The sequence below is a fragment of the Cervus canadensis genome, chromosome 2 (assembly GCF_019320065.1).
Source record: "Cervus canadensis isolate Bull #8, Minnesota chromosome 2, ASM1932006v1, whole genome shotgun sequence".
Classification (NCBI taxonomy): domain Eukaryota; kingdom Metazoa; phylum Chordata; class Mammalia; order Artiodactyla; family Cervidae; genus Cervus; species Cervus canadensis.
In genome coordinates this window covers 92,338,013-92,353,049 of record NC_057387.1, presented here as the reverse complement: position 1 = coordinate 92,353,049, position 15,037 = coordinate 92,338,013, and the positions used below count along the sequence as shown (strand labels likewise).

General features: G+C 43.0%; 1 protein-coding gene and 1 pseudogene across 1 annotated transcript in view; both read right to left on the bottom strand.

Moving 5' to 3' along the window:
* AGBL4 (AGBL carboxypeptidase 4) overlaps positions 1-15,037 on the bottom strand; it is a 1,430,302-nt gene that overhangs the window by 419,370 nt on the left and 995,895 nt on the right. The gene's annotated exons all lie outside the window — the stretch shown is intronic.
* LOC122437369 lies at positions 2,847-4,723 on the bottom strand (annotated as a pseudogene).

The following is a 15,037-nucleotide window of genomic DNA, read 5'->3' as shown; positions in this document are numbered from 1 at the left end:
GAGGAGATGCAATGTCTGAAGCTCTCAGAAGGCACCACTGTGGTCTGACTCCTGCTCTGCACTCCAGTGACCTTGAGCTTGAAAGGGACAAAGGAGCAGACTCCCCTGATGCTCTGTGATGAGTCAAGAGGAAAGTCAGCTCTCAGGGAAACAGCTGGCCTTTCTCCAGCAGCCGGGCCTGAGAGATAAACAGATCAATGCAGACACTCGTCTCCACCTAATGAGCTAATGGCACAGCCAGGGTACTGCCTTATTGGATTGCTGGTCATGCTGAAAGGTTCCAGAGTTAAGCAGGCCTACTGTGGGGGTGGAGGACTCATTCCCCACCCCCTAGTGAAGTCTGGCTTCTTTGTATGAATGCTAGGAGTGATTTGTTCCCTTTGTTTGTTTATTCATTCTTTTGCTTGTGTTTTTCCTCACTCCCCTAGGAATGTGTTGAGATTTGATGAAATGATGTCAATGACCTTTCTGCTCCATAGACAGAGTGCCACAGATGAAGGAAACATTGTCCTCCCAAGAGGCAGACTAGTATGTTGCGAAGAGTCCCCACCTGGCATTAGCACAGTGGCATTCTGATTCCCACAGTGATTTGACATGGTATTTGGGCACACTCCTGCCCCTCTCTGATGTCAATTTTCCACGTGAACCCTGAAAGCATAGGAGTGAAAGTCGTCCAGTCGTGTCTGACTCTTTGCAACCCCATGGACTATACAGTGCATAGAATCCCCCAGGCCAGAATCCTGGAGTTGGGTAGCCTTTCTCTTCTCCAGGGTATCTTCCCAACCCAGGGATTGAACCCAGGTTGCAGGTGGATTCTTTACCAGCTGAGCCACAAGAGAAGCCCAAGAATACTGGATTGGGTAGCCTATCCTTTTTCCAGCAGATCTTCCTAACCCAGGAATCAAACTGGGGTCTCCTGCATTGCAGGCGGATTCTTTACCAACTGAGCTACCAGGGAAGAAGCATAGGAGGGACCAGAGTAAAAGGTGTTTCTGTACTAGGTAGCATGTTATGAACACAAGTAGCTCGCCTGACACTGACAATTACATTAAGCTACTAGTATATAATCCTGCTGGTCTCTATAAACCCAGACAATGGTTAACTCTAAATAATGATCATTCTAATAATAACTACAAATGAATGTTTATGGAACATTCTACTTCTCACTCAGAGACAACCACCATCACTCATCACTAACATCAAACACTTGCTCTCTCTTCTTGAGCTGTCTCTCTGAATCCCTTTCTTGACTTTTCTCAGTACCCTCAGCTATATTTCCTCTGGTCTTTTGCAATGGGCATGAAGCAGGCAGCCCCCTTCAGAGGCGACCAGAGCATCTCACTGAGCCAGGTCTCATGTGGTCTCTGCTCTTGCACTAGTTTATTAGCTCCTGCATTAGTTTATTACCAGCATATACATGCTTCTGGGTATATAAATACACCAAATGTTCATTACTTAATGGCACCTGACTGAGGCCCTCCTCAGGAGCCAGAGAATGCTCCTGGGGTTGGAGGCATAGGCAGGAATCTCCCCCAGAGCTCATTCCTGAATATTCAGATTCCTGAAGGGAGACTCATGGCTTACTGCATGGCCACAAGAAGAGTAAGAGCCGGACAGTCTCCAAACTAGAAGGGTGCCAGAGAGGCCACCATCCTCAACCCATGACTGGGGAATATAAATTGACGTCACAGAGGCATTCTTTGAGTTTGTTAAAAGTAGAACCTTTATATATGTCCTCCTCTGAGGAGTCTTCAGAGGGATTTTGGCCTAAAAGTATCTTAAGGGTTCAACTATCTCAGTGGTTTACAAATTTTTACAACTGCGGAATTCTTTGTACGTAAGAAATTACATTCAAAAGCCATAGAATCAAACAGATGCAGATATTGTTAAGGCTTCCTGGAGCACAGTTTGAAAATCACTAATCTAGTCCAGGATTAATTTAGTCCTGCTGGCAGTGAAGCTTTGACCAAACAAGGGTCCCTGCTTATAGTCTGGTGCTCTTTCCTCATCTATGCATTCCCCACCAAGAAATATTTGCTTAGATTCTACTACATTAAATCTACTGAGGGAATCACAGCAAGACTGCATTGAAGTCCACACAGAGCTCATAGACCATTGATGGTCTGGCCAAAGATAGAAAAGCAGAACGCTACAAATGGACTAGATTAGGGTTTCTAAACATTGACTTTAATGATACTTTGGACCAGATCATTTTTCATCATCAAGTGTTGTCTTATGAACTGCAGGACGTTTAAAGTCGCCATGATTTCTACCCGCTAGATGCCAGGAATAACCTCTCCCAAATCTTGACAATCAAAAACGTCTCCAGACATTGCCAAATGTCCTCTGGAAGTAGGGGGCAAAATCGCTTCCATTAGAGAACTGTGGATTAGCTAATACAAGACAGCAGCATAAGGGATCTCACCAGGTTGCATAAAATTAAAGGCCAAATAAATGATGAAGACAGTGTTGCAAGAATTCTGAGAAGAAGGGGCTCCTCTGCACCTATGCTCTCAGGGTGGTGATACCAGCACAGTGCAGAGGAAGGAGGGGCAAGCTCTTGGCTTCAAGTGGGTTTGACCCTGATTGTCCTCCCACCCTCCGCTCCTGTAAAGATTTTCTGGCCTGGAAGCTTCATGGAGAGACTCCTGGGCCAAGACAAGACCACCTGCCTCCATTCCTTGCCGTGTCACCAATTCACAGTATGGCACTGGCCAAATGCTTCTCCCCTCTGGACGTGGTACCCTCAACCATAACAAGGATAGACAGCAAGGTCTGTAGTCTCACCAATAATCTTTTTTTTTTTTTTAACTGGTTTCATTCACTTTATTATTCTCTTTATAAAATTATGTGATGGCTACAGCTGGAGCCTGGGTCCTCTGCATGGAGACTCTGGTATGGGTCTTCACAAGATGGTCAGTGAATTCCAGATATGGAGACTTGGTGAACACTGTCTCTTTTCAGAGGGGTGAGATAACTGTAGGTCTTGGAAATGGCATCAAAAGTGGCCTTGGCAAAGTTACCCAGGGTAGCGGTGCAGCCCCTGGCAGAAGTGTAGCAGTCGTCTATGCCAGCCATCATCAGCAGCTTCTTGGGCACAGGGACCAGAGGATGCCAGTGCCCCTGGGGGCAGGGATGAGGAGCACCAGCACGGAGCCACAGCGGCCAGTCACCTTGCAAGGAACTGTGTCGGACTTGCAGATCTTGTTCTCCCCAGTAGCCTCTTCGGGACGATGGACAGCTTGGCCAGGATGATGGCCCCACGGATGGCAGTGGCTACCTCCTTAGAGCACTTGACACCCAGACAGACATGTCCGTTGTAATCCCAGATGACAATAAATGCCTTGAACCTGGTCCACTGGCCAGCACAGGTCTGCTTTTGCATGGGCATAATCTTCAAAACCTCATCCTTAAGGGATGCTCCCGAGAAAAAGTCAATGATCTCAGACCCCTTGATAGGCAGAGAGAAAAGGTAGATCACCTCCAGGGATTTGATCTTCATGTCCTTGGCCAGGCGGCCCAGCTTGGTAATGGGGAGCCACTCCTTGTCCTCGGCCTTGCCTCCGAGAGCTCCGCAGCCTCTGCCCTGGCCCTGGCCCCGGACGCCACTACTGAAGCCTCAGCGGAAGCCACCGTAGCCTCCCATTCCAGGGTCCCCGGGGCATCCAGGCCCTCCCGCAGCACCAGCGTCATCCCATTTGGTGTTTTCACGAAGACAAAGGCACCAATAATCCTTAAGTTCCCTCCTAGCTCATGGATTCCATTTTCTAATTTTTGCCATAATCCTAGAAAGAGTAAAACCAAGTTCGGCTGATGACTACTTGGATCTTAGGCTTTCTCAGCCATATCGGAAAAGCCACTTCCTTGGATAGGTAGGTTGGAAAGGAAAATACAAAGGGAGTTTATGCTCCCATCCATACCTTGGAATAATAATAACAATGATTAATCTTCATCTGTGGGCTTCCCTTGTAGCTCAGTTGGTAAATAATCTGCCCGCAATCCAGGAGACCAAGGTTCGATTCCTGGGTTGGGAAGATCCCCTGGAGAAGGAAATGGCAACCCACTCCAGTATTCTTGCCTGCAGAATCCCATGGACAGAGGAGCCTGGGAGGTTACAGTCCATGGGCTCGCAAGAATCGGATGTGACTTAGTGACTAAACCACCACTACCAACCTTCATGTGTGGCTTTGGAGTTTACAAAGCACCTTCACATATGTTATTCAGATACATGATCCTCAAAACAACCCTCCGAGGTGAGAATAATTACCGTCATTTCACGGATGAGTCAAGGTGCAGTATGGTTGAGGGTCTTTGCCTTGGGTCACTCCCAGACCTCCCCGACTTCAGGCTCCTTGCTTCAAACTCCAGCTGCCCGTGCTACACTGAGTGTGTTGGAAACTACCTCTCTAGGTCTCCCAGAGATAGGACATAAAGGCCAAGTGACTAAGACACTCAGGCAGAACAGGAGGAGAAGCGACAGCATGCTGAGGATACCATGCTGACCATGGCAGGGCTGACAGAGCTGGCTGAACAAGTGCCAAACCAAGTGCTTTGAAAGAGTAGAAAAAAAGAAAAAAAAAAATCTTCCCAGCGTTTGCCTGCCAAGCTCCTGCACAGGGACATGGGTACAGAGCTCTGCTTAAGGTTTAATTCTATTGATTACACATTCCATTTTCCAAAGTGCCATTTGCCTGAAGGAGCAGGTGGTGTTTTCGGCATCCATTTAGCTGATGTATTAGCCATGTGGCTCAGTGCATCAGTAGGCCCGAGTCATCAATTCACGGTGAGATGACAGAGGGAATCACTCACTGCAGAATCCTAATGGGGAGAGGGGGAGGGGGGGACGGAACACACAGAAAGGGACAGAAACCGTGGGACTGTGGCCCTGACTGGGGCAGGGGAAGCAGGAGATGATTGGCCCAACACAGGACCTTCAGTTGATAATAGCAAACACACTTAGGACCTGACTCTCTGTGGCAGGTCCCAGGCTGGACACTGCGGACACAAACAGGAGTCACAAGAACTCCCACCTCCAAGACCTCAGTTTTATGGGGAAGGTAGACATAAACTATTAACAACAATAGCATCAGATATACATTACAATGGAAGGATGTGGTAGGTAGCAGAAGAGTATTTTAAAATTCCACAGTTACTGTTCAAGTCCCAGCTTCATTATTTACTAGCTTTGCAGTTGTAAAATTCGAGGCAAAGTTAGGCTGGAAGCTCATGGAGAGTAGGCACTGTATGTCTTATATATTTTTGAATGCCCACTGCCACAGCCCAGAGTCTGGTATTGCCATCATAATCACCAAAGAATACTAATAGTATAATCATGAAAACAATAAAAGTAATCATAACAAAATAACATTTACTGAGCTCTTGCTACATTCTAGGTCCTGCCTAAGTGTTATATATCTTTTCATCCTCACAACAAGCCCATGAATTAAGTACTATTATTATCTTTATTTTATAGATGAGCAGATGGAGCCTCAAGGAGGTTAAATAACTTTTTCATAGTCACACAGCTTGTAAGTGGTTGTGGAGTGAGTGAGTGAGTGAAGTCGCTCAGTCATGTCCGACTCTTTGCGACCCCAAGGACTGTAGCCTACCAGGATCCTCAGTCCATGGGATTCTCCAGGCAAGAATACTGGAGTGGGTTGCCATTTCCTTCTCCAGGGGATCTTCCTTACCCAGGGATCGAACCCAGGTCTCCTGCATTGTAGGCAGACGCGTGGAGCTAGGATTAAAATCCAGACCTGTCTGGCTCCATAGCCCTACAGCCATTCAAGACTGCAAAGTTCAGTTATCCCAACTGTACTCAAGTTACTTAACTTTGCAGAGACCCCATTTCCTTATAAGTCAAGGGCTCTATTTTTTTTTTTCTTTATAGGTTGTTGTAAGCATCAAATAAGACAATGTACGTAGAGCGTTACTTAGTATGTTCTAAAAAGCTCAATAAATGATACTTACCACTATTCCCATTCTAAAGATAATTATGTTCAGAGAAGAACTCTGAGGGTCAGAGCCCACCTAATTTTTAAGAGAAACTTCTCCAGTGCCTGTGTGAATATCTTCTCTGATGCAATGAAGGTGCCTCCTCTGGCCCCTATCCTTGCTAAGTGTTGCAGTATGGTTCTATTTAATTAGATCATTAATTTTTTAACTATTATGACTTGCAATTTGACATGCAACATGAGGTAGACTGTGGCAAAGGAGAAATGTGAGTAAAACAAACAGTTTCTCAGGTAAAGCTTTAGAAATTGCGTTTCAATAAAAAGGCTCATTGGCCCCTGAGTTTCAGGGAGGAAATTTACCTGACAGAAGTACAGGAGGTGTCCATGAGAGAAGGACGGTAACCATTTGCCTTGGAAGAGAACCCCACCACTACCTTATCTGTGTCTGGTGTGGCTATAGAACTCCCTCCACCCTTCCTGAGAACGTAGTGCCACAGAAATGGACACTCACTGGTGTTTCATCACTCATTCACTTATGCATTTGTTCAGTGTATATTTTTAGAGGTCTTGCTTTATTCCAGGTACCATATTGGGCACTGAACTTAGAGAAATGAGTAAGATTGCTACCTAAAAATTTAAAAGGGTGATAACGTGCATGGTTGCAAAATGATGTGATAATTTACTGTCATGCTATTTAAAATAATGACAATTTAAAACCATCTCAACTGTAAATACTAGTAGGTTTTAAATAAAGTATGGTACATCATTTCAAAGGGATATTATTTGATCATTTAAAGAATTTATAAGTAATTTCAAATAATGTGATAAAATGTTCACAGTAAAATGCTAAATGATATAAAACTGTATATAGAGTATGTTCTTACTATATATATGGGCTTCCTCATCAGCTCAGTCACTAAAGAAACCACCTGCAGTGCAGGAGACTGGTTCAATCCCTGCATTGGGAAGATCCCCTGGAGAAAGAACTGACAAGCCACTCTAGTATTCTTGCCTGGGAAATCCCATGGACAGAGGAGCCTGGTGGGTTACAGTCCATGGGGTCACTAGAGTCAGACAAAACTTAGCAACTAAACCACCACTGCCTAACTATATATACAGATAGGCAAATAACTAGTCAGGAAGAAAGTATTCAACTTAATAGCATTTATCTTTGGCAATGGTATTAAGGGTGATGTTTTTCTCTGATATCATGTTATTTTGTATTTACAAAGTTTTTTACAATGAACATATAGCAAAAAGGTATCCAAAGGTATCCCTATCCAAAGGTATAAAATAACTATTATTATGTTAGAAGTATGCTTAAAATACTCCTGGCACAAAAAGAGTGACTAACGTTTCCATTTTATAGATGAACAAATTGAGGTTCTCAAAGATTATATATAATTGTTTTCCTAAGGCTTTCCAGCCCATAGTTGACTGACACACACTTCAAACAAGTCATCTGATATAAATCTGGAACTCTTCCCCCAGGACTTTCTAAGAGCCACCCGCCTGAAATGGGGGGTGGGGTTGACCTGCCTACAAGGTCTCCAACGATCTGCCAGAGCTACCAATCCGATTGTTCCAGAAGAACCCAGAATTCAAAAGGTGAGTCCGGGAATGACTCAGTGATAGTTGCTAGGTGTGGATCTGGAGGAAGTGCCTATCGCTGTAAAAATAATCTTGACTGTTTACATTTCAACTCTTCAAGATTTATGGTATTTGAACTAGAAGAATAATATAGGTCTGAGCACGTATTTAATGTTTTCGTTTAGATTTAGAACATACAGCCCCAGCATTGAGCTGATTTGAATGCTTGAATATTTTAATATCATTGTATTGTGTGCTCAGCATCCATGATTAAATATACATCTTCAAGTCCAATTTACTTTTAGCTTCATTATGGTCTGTTACAACTGGCATTCAATGAATTCTGCATTTGGCCACATAACCCAGCTCCATTTTTTGCAATTGTACTCTTGTGTGCATATATCTGGGGGCATGTAAAACTGAATACTCCTCTTTAAAACACAAGCATTTCCTATCTTAAGAAGGACCCATTTTCTCAGTTATCTGTGAACATTAGAGCACAAGGTAACTGAGATATCACTGAATTCAACCTTCCAATCCCATTCTTTTATCTGTTTATAGGGACCCTTCTCTGGGCCCCAAGCTTTACTGTTGCAAACATTGTAGGCCCATCTCTCTGCCAAGAGAATATTCAGACAGGTACAATAGGAATTAAATTCAGAACTCTTGGATTTTTTTTTTTTTTACCAAGTTTTCATCATAAAAAAATTACAGCTTTACAACTATCTTTCTATTTTTTCATTATGTATCTATCCAGGTAGGAGGATAGGTATATATTTTAACAATTTGTTAGCTAGATTTATAACACAGTATTTAGATTAGACTTTCTAGGCCTCCATTTGTTCCCTCCCCTGCGTCTTGCAAATGTTCAAGGTGGGCCTGCAAGTTTCCCCAGCTCCCAGTTTACTGATAGGCAATAGACTTACCCAAGGAATCATGACTTTGCTCCTTTCTGTATTACTAGTGCATATCACGTTCATTAGCACTTGGAACACACCCAGTGTATAAATTAATTGAAGCAAACTAATTTGGATGTATTTTTCATTTGTTTTGTATTTTAAACTGAAGATTTTATAAATGCAACAAAGAGGATAAATTCAGGATACATAATGCTAATACTGTTTACTAAACCATCAACATATATATATATATATATATACACACATACATATACACATGTATATATTCAGCAAATTACAATCAATATGCATATCCAACCACAGTATGACTCTGCAACCTGAGGGGTTGGGATATGGTGATCGACTAATGCATGAGAAGGTCAGGTGTCTCATCTCTGACCACAGGGATGTGTTTCCCTCTCATCCCACAAGTTTGAGTGATTCCTGCAAGCAAGACCAGTACTGAGGATTCCCCAAACTTTTATCAGAAGAAGAGATAAATGCCGTACAACAAAATGTTCAATGCACTTTGAAATTATCTTTATATGAATATACATATATATGTATGTGTATATATACCATTGTATATCATATAATGTTATACATTTGTGTGTATATACCTGCCATGATGCCATAAAGCATAATCCACTGGGCACCTATAACTGCACAATTGTTTCCCAAAGTCTGCAGGGTCTTTATTGCCTCCACCCACCAATCACAACTTCATCTTTGCCCCTACCCCATCCTAGGAGGCATTCTCATTATAGGATAATGATAGTGGAATAGAACTCCGTCACTGAATAATGATCTCCTGTGGTTAGATGAATGAGAAAGGCAGACTTGGGCACCTTCAGAAATTGAACAGCAAGGGGCTGCCAAAATGTTGATTTTAAAAGAGGAAGGCTTTAGTTCTGACACAATATTCCACTCAAAGCTGAAACATTACATGAAGAAGGAGACAGCACATTTAGGCAGAGAAGGCCCCTGAGAGACTGAGATAAGACTAAGATATAAAGTGGTTGACCACTTTGCATGATAGGGGTGATTTCAATACTTACTGGGTTGCTCTCTGTGTTAGGCAGCTGAGCTACTTTGCTATTTGGAGACAGGAAGTTGGCATCTATGTCCTTCTGAAGTCAGTGTGGGACATGGGAGACCACAGTCTGTTGAGAAATGGCTTGAATAGCAAGAGACCTGGAACAGCACTCAGGACAGACGTACTTTTTTTCCCTGCCCGCCTGTACTCCAAGGCACCACATTAGACCAGGCTTTCACCTTTCTGGGCCTCTGTCCTCTTTATCTATCAAACAGTGCGTTGACTGGAGGTTTCTGAAAGTCTAGAGGCATCTGACTTGACAACTTCATATCAATATCAATGAAACTAATTTCCTTTCATTTCATAAGGAGTTCAAATGCAATACATCCAGTATGCAGAGGGGAGAGAGTGTTCAATGGTCAAGTGTGCTTCTTGAGGGATTCTGGTACCTTAAACTTGGAGGAACTTTGAAGTTCATCTATTTCGGGATCTCTATGAATCCTGAATGTTCTGCTGGAACTTCTGTGATGGGAGAAGCTTATTACCTCCCAGGCATCACCATTGGCTGTTGGTGAACCCCAATTACCTCAAAGTCATTTGTTTGTTTCTTTGTTCACTCGTTAATCAATTATTTCAATGCCTAGTAGGTCAAGAATATATAAAGCACTGGAGTCCCAGATATGAGTCAGTGTGATCTCTGCTCTGTAAACACTCGACATTGAATTGAGCAGTATAGTGGAAGTGGGCATTGGCAGAGGAGGGGCAGTGGTGGGCAGTAAGGCAACCAAACATGTAGACAATAATTACAATAAGTGCTTTGGTAGAAGTGGTTTTGTGGAAGCAGGTGGAAAACATTGAGGGAACTCACTCTCAAGAATAAAATTTGGGGGCAGGGCAGCGAGGCAGCTTATTGTTGGTAGAGACTATATAGTATAATGTGAAAGAAAAGACTCTAGGGTCAAAATGTTTGAGTTCAAATCTGGACTCTGTCATGTCTAGCTATGTGAAAGTGAAAGTTGCTCAGTCTTGTCCGACTCTTTGTGACCCCATGGACTATACAGTCCTTGGAATTCTCCAGATCAGAATACTGGAGTGGGTAGCCTATCCCTTCTCCAGTGGATCTTCCTGACCCAGGAATTGAACCAGGGTCTCCTGCATTGCAGGTGGATTCTTTACCAACTGAGCTATCAGGGAAGCTCTCTAGCCATGTGCTCTTAGGCAAATTTCTTAACTTCTCTGTGTCCCAGTTCCTTCATGTATAAAATGAAGACAATAATAGCACTTAAATCATAGAGTTATGTGAGGATTAAATGAGTTTTTACATGCAACGCACTTAGACAACTGTGTCTGAACGTAGGGCACGTAGCCAGCATTATCACTAATTAGGGTCCATCAGTAAGCATTAGCTAGCAGACACTGTGGTGGTGGCAGTAACAAGGATGGCAGTAAAATTATAATAGCATCTTGTAGCAGCACAAGTAGAAGGGTTGTTAGTAGCAGCAACAGTAGTATTAGTGAAAGTGTTAGTAGTCATAGCAGCAGCACTGGCACTTGCTGACTCTGTTTTAGCAGCAGGGGTAGGTGTCGTGGTGTTAATGTGGCAGGAATGCAGACAGGAGTCAGGGGCCATGACTGAGAGGATGCAGGGGCTTTGGATGTTTTTTTGCCTCATCCTTTGGTTTCTTCCTTCATTTCCTCCTGCAATTGCCTGCATCGTCACAGAACTGCCCCACAGAGAACAGTGGGAAATCTACCCTAAAGTGGAGGTATGGTAGTGGCTTACACGCTGAGACCACTGGGAACAGAGAAGCCCTAAGACAGGTTTTTCCTTCAGAGACAATATATGGGTGTGTGGAGTAAGGATGAAGTCTTAAGAAAGAGTATGGGTGACAGTCACATTGAAGGGGAGGGTAAGGGCCAGTGAGCCAGAAGGTCATTCTGGCTGAGCAGATAGAAGGGAAAGGAACTAACTGGCTCTTGGCAAGTGTGTGAAGTATTGCACTGGGCCTCTCCTCAAAACTGACAGAGTCGCTGAGGATTAAACCCAGTGGACTGAACGCCAGTGTCTCAGAGTGACTGTGATCAGTGCTAAGATTCAAGCCCAAACCTGCTTTTTAACCACTAAGAGTGCCTACTATGAGTTTCTTCTGTGGCTACGGGTGTGGCTCCACAGTTGAGGATCAGAAGGCCACAGCAGTCAGCCACCATCATAATAATATCTGAATGTGCATGTTTCATTTATTATTTAGAAAGTTGTGTTTTTTTGTTTTTTTTTTTAATGTGCAGCTCAAGGTCTGATCATGATTCAAAAGCCATGAATCCATCTGGGTTAAGAGCTTTGGCAAGTGAACCAAGAATGCAACCTTCTCTATTGGCACAAATGTCTGCGAGAAGCCCCCACTGGCTGGTGGGTGGGGGAAGTCAGCGCAGTGTGAGAGGGAATAGCCAGCCCCACGGCTGAAGCACAGGATTAGAGTCACATGGCTCCAACTGCAGCAAGAATGAAAGCTTAATCAACATTCGGATTAGTGAATCCCCATTTACAGGAGCTTGAACTCAATTAAAAATTTCAACTGGAATCTTGGCACGGGTGCCTTGAGACAGAATCTGACTGTTCTGGGCTCTCACCCCAATTTTAATATGCATTCCTGGAAGGAGATGGTTGGGTCAGATGGACCTGGGGCTCAATTTAGACCCTTGGCACACACACACACACACAAATGTAATAAAGTTCTGCTTGCAATTCCATGGTAAGTTAGTTATGTTACAGAGTCAGCTGTGTCCATAGGTCTCTTTTTCCCTTAGGCGTACTATTTTCCTAGCATTTGATACCACTTTTTAAAGAGAGTGGTGAAGCGTGGGATCACTGGACTTGGAATCCAATGAACTCGGCACAAATTTCGGTTCCATTTACTGGCTGGAATCTCTTGGCTGAGTCACTTAATCTTGCTGAGCTTCAGTTTTCTCACCTGGAAAAGTGGGATAATAATTGATAGCTCTTCCTCAAATGATGGCGATGCAAATTTAAATGAAATAATAGACACCAGAGAAAACACGCCTAGCACATTGTTTGGTATGTGAATTTGCTGAACTAAAAGATTTATTTTCCTGCAAAGTCCTCTCACTGCTCATGGGTTCTGTGAGGTTACACTGTGTGTCATTTCAGTTCTTTTTTTTTTTTTGATGAGAACTTTATCATTTTTCCTGATGTTGCTTTTGTTAATTTTACTCCCTGGCTTTTGATTTTTTTCCCCCCATTTATTTTTATTAGTTGGAGGCTAATTACTTTACAATATTGTAGTGTTCTTTACTCTCAGACCAGAGCCTGGTCCTCAATAGTTGCTTAGAGTAGTTTAGATTAGTTCTGTCACTAGCCTACATTTGCCCAAAACTTTCTCCAGATCTGGGTCCTTCTCTTGCTTTCTTTTCGCTGGTAAGTCTCTGAGTCTGCATAGTTCAGCATACTTCCAATCCATCCTTTATATATATATAATTTTATTGACTTATTTATTGGCAGTGCTGTATTTCCGCCACTATACACAGGCTTTCTCTAGTTGTGGTGAGCAGGGGCTATGCTCTAGTTGCTGCGCCCAGGCTTCTCATTGTGGTGGTTTCTCTTGTTGCGAAGCACAGCCTCTAGGGTGTAGAGGCTTCAGTAGTCGCAGCACATGGGCTCAATAGTTGTGGCACAGGGGCTTAGTTGCCCTGTAGCATGTAGAATCTTCCCAGACCAGGGATCAAACTCACATCCCTTGCATTGGCAGGTGGATCCTTTACCACTGGATCACCAGGGAGACCCCCGATCCATTCTTGACACAAAAGAGATTCCTTTAAAATTAAAATCAGATCCTTAATTCTTTACACAATGGCTTCTCAGTCTCTGAGGTAAAAGGTTAAAATGTTTCCATGGCCTAAGAAGCCCTGTGTCCTGCATAGTCTGGCCACACCAACCTCTTGAGCCTCATCTTTCCCTCAGTATCTTTGCTTCAGTTACGCATCCTTTCAGTTCTGAAACATGCCACCCTCTCTCTTGATCTTTGGTCTTTGCTACCACTGTTCTCTTTTCTGGAGCAATTCTCTCTATCACTTCCCACCTGCTCCTTTAATAAAAATCAGCATATCTTTCATATCTTAGATCAAAAATCACTTCCTCAGCAGTATCATCCTTGATTTTGGAAATCATATCAGGTCTTCCTATTATGTTCTGTGATAAGGCTTCTCATCTGTAGTACCTTTTATGGTTTATAACAATATGCGAAATTAATTCCTGTAATTCCTATCTTAACTGTAAACTCCATGAAGGCAGAGACGGTGAAACCTACTCATTACTGTATTCTCAACACCTAATATGCTATGTATTAACAGAATTGTCGGTGTTGAAATGTGGCACTCCCACACCATCACCAGTTACAGTTTGTCCTGGAAACACTTGCCTCGACCCACTTCTGAATCCTAATTTCCTAGAGATACTCTGGGCGTCTAACCTCATGACTCATTTTCTTCTTTATATCAATCAGACTTGATAATCAGCACCATGCTGATCTTGGGCTTCTCTGATTTTATTGTGGAAGATCACCTCAAGGAAAGAACCCAGAAAGTGGCCTTGATCACGTGGGCCTATGCAGAGGCCCCTGGGCAGTGCTACCAGATGTGTGCCAACTCACAGGGCAGGACCGTCTCCTGCCCAACTTAAATATCCTGAGCTGTAATTCGAGGTCTGGAACCACCATGCCCCCATAGCACTAGATCTGGATGCCTGGCTGGTCTTTTGGAGCACCCCTTCGGCTACATCAACCTCTTCAGCCCCCCTCTACTTAGTGATACACTTGGGCCCAAGTATGATCACACTCAGCAAGGAGTTTTGTAAACTTGAAAAGACTAGACATGTGTAAGGGATTAAGGGCTTAGCTCAGGCTTCCTCTCAATTCACAAACCTGGCTTTTGCTTGGCATACGCTGCCATCTGGAGAAGATTTCCTACTTCTTTCTTTCTTACCCAATGACAGTTCCAACCTTCCTCTCTCTATTCCCTCTGAACTGGCCCAGAGAAAACAGGATTTTTAAAAAAAAAAATGTCAGATGTGTTGCCATTAAGTTATTAATGTCTCCTATCTTTAAGGTTTTGTTGCCTCCCAACATTATTTGCCTATAACAGAGCTTCATAATAGCAATCTGGAGAGCCAACTTCATTTCAGTGAGTTAAACCTCTGTATGGCTAAATAATTCATGTTCACAGTTATTTTAGGATGAAGCATAATAGCACTAAGACTTGCTTTATTACAGGGGGTAGATCCTCTTCTGTTTATTAACCTCAAATTCCTCATTGGTCAGTTAAGGGGTTAGTTGGGTAAATGCCCATGTACTAGTTGTACTGATTAAAATAGATTACACATGTGAGAGGGCTTGTGTATGGAATGTTGTAAATATTTTGTCATCACATTTCAATCTAACTCTTTTACTCCATAAAACAGAAATTAAAGGCCACGGTGGTTAACATTCATTCATTCATTCAATCAATCATTTACTCAATAATTATTTATTAAATGTCTTCCATTAATA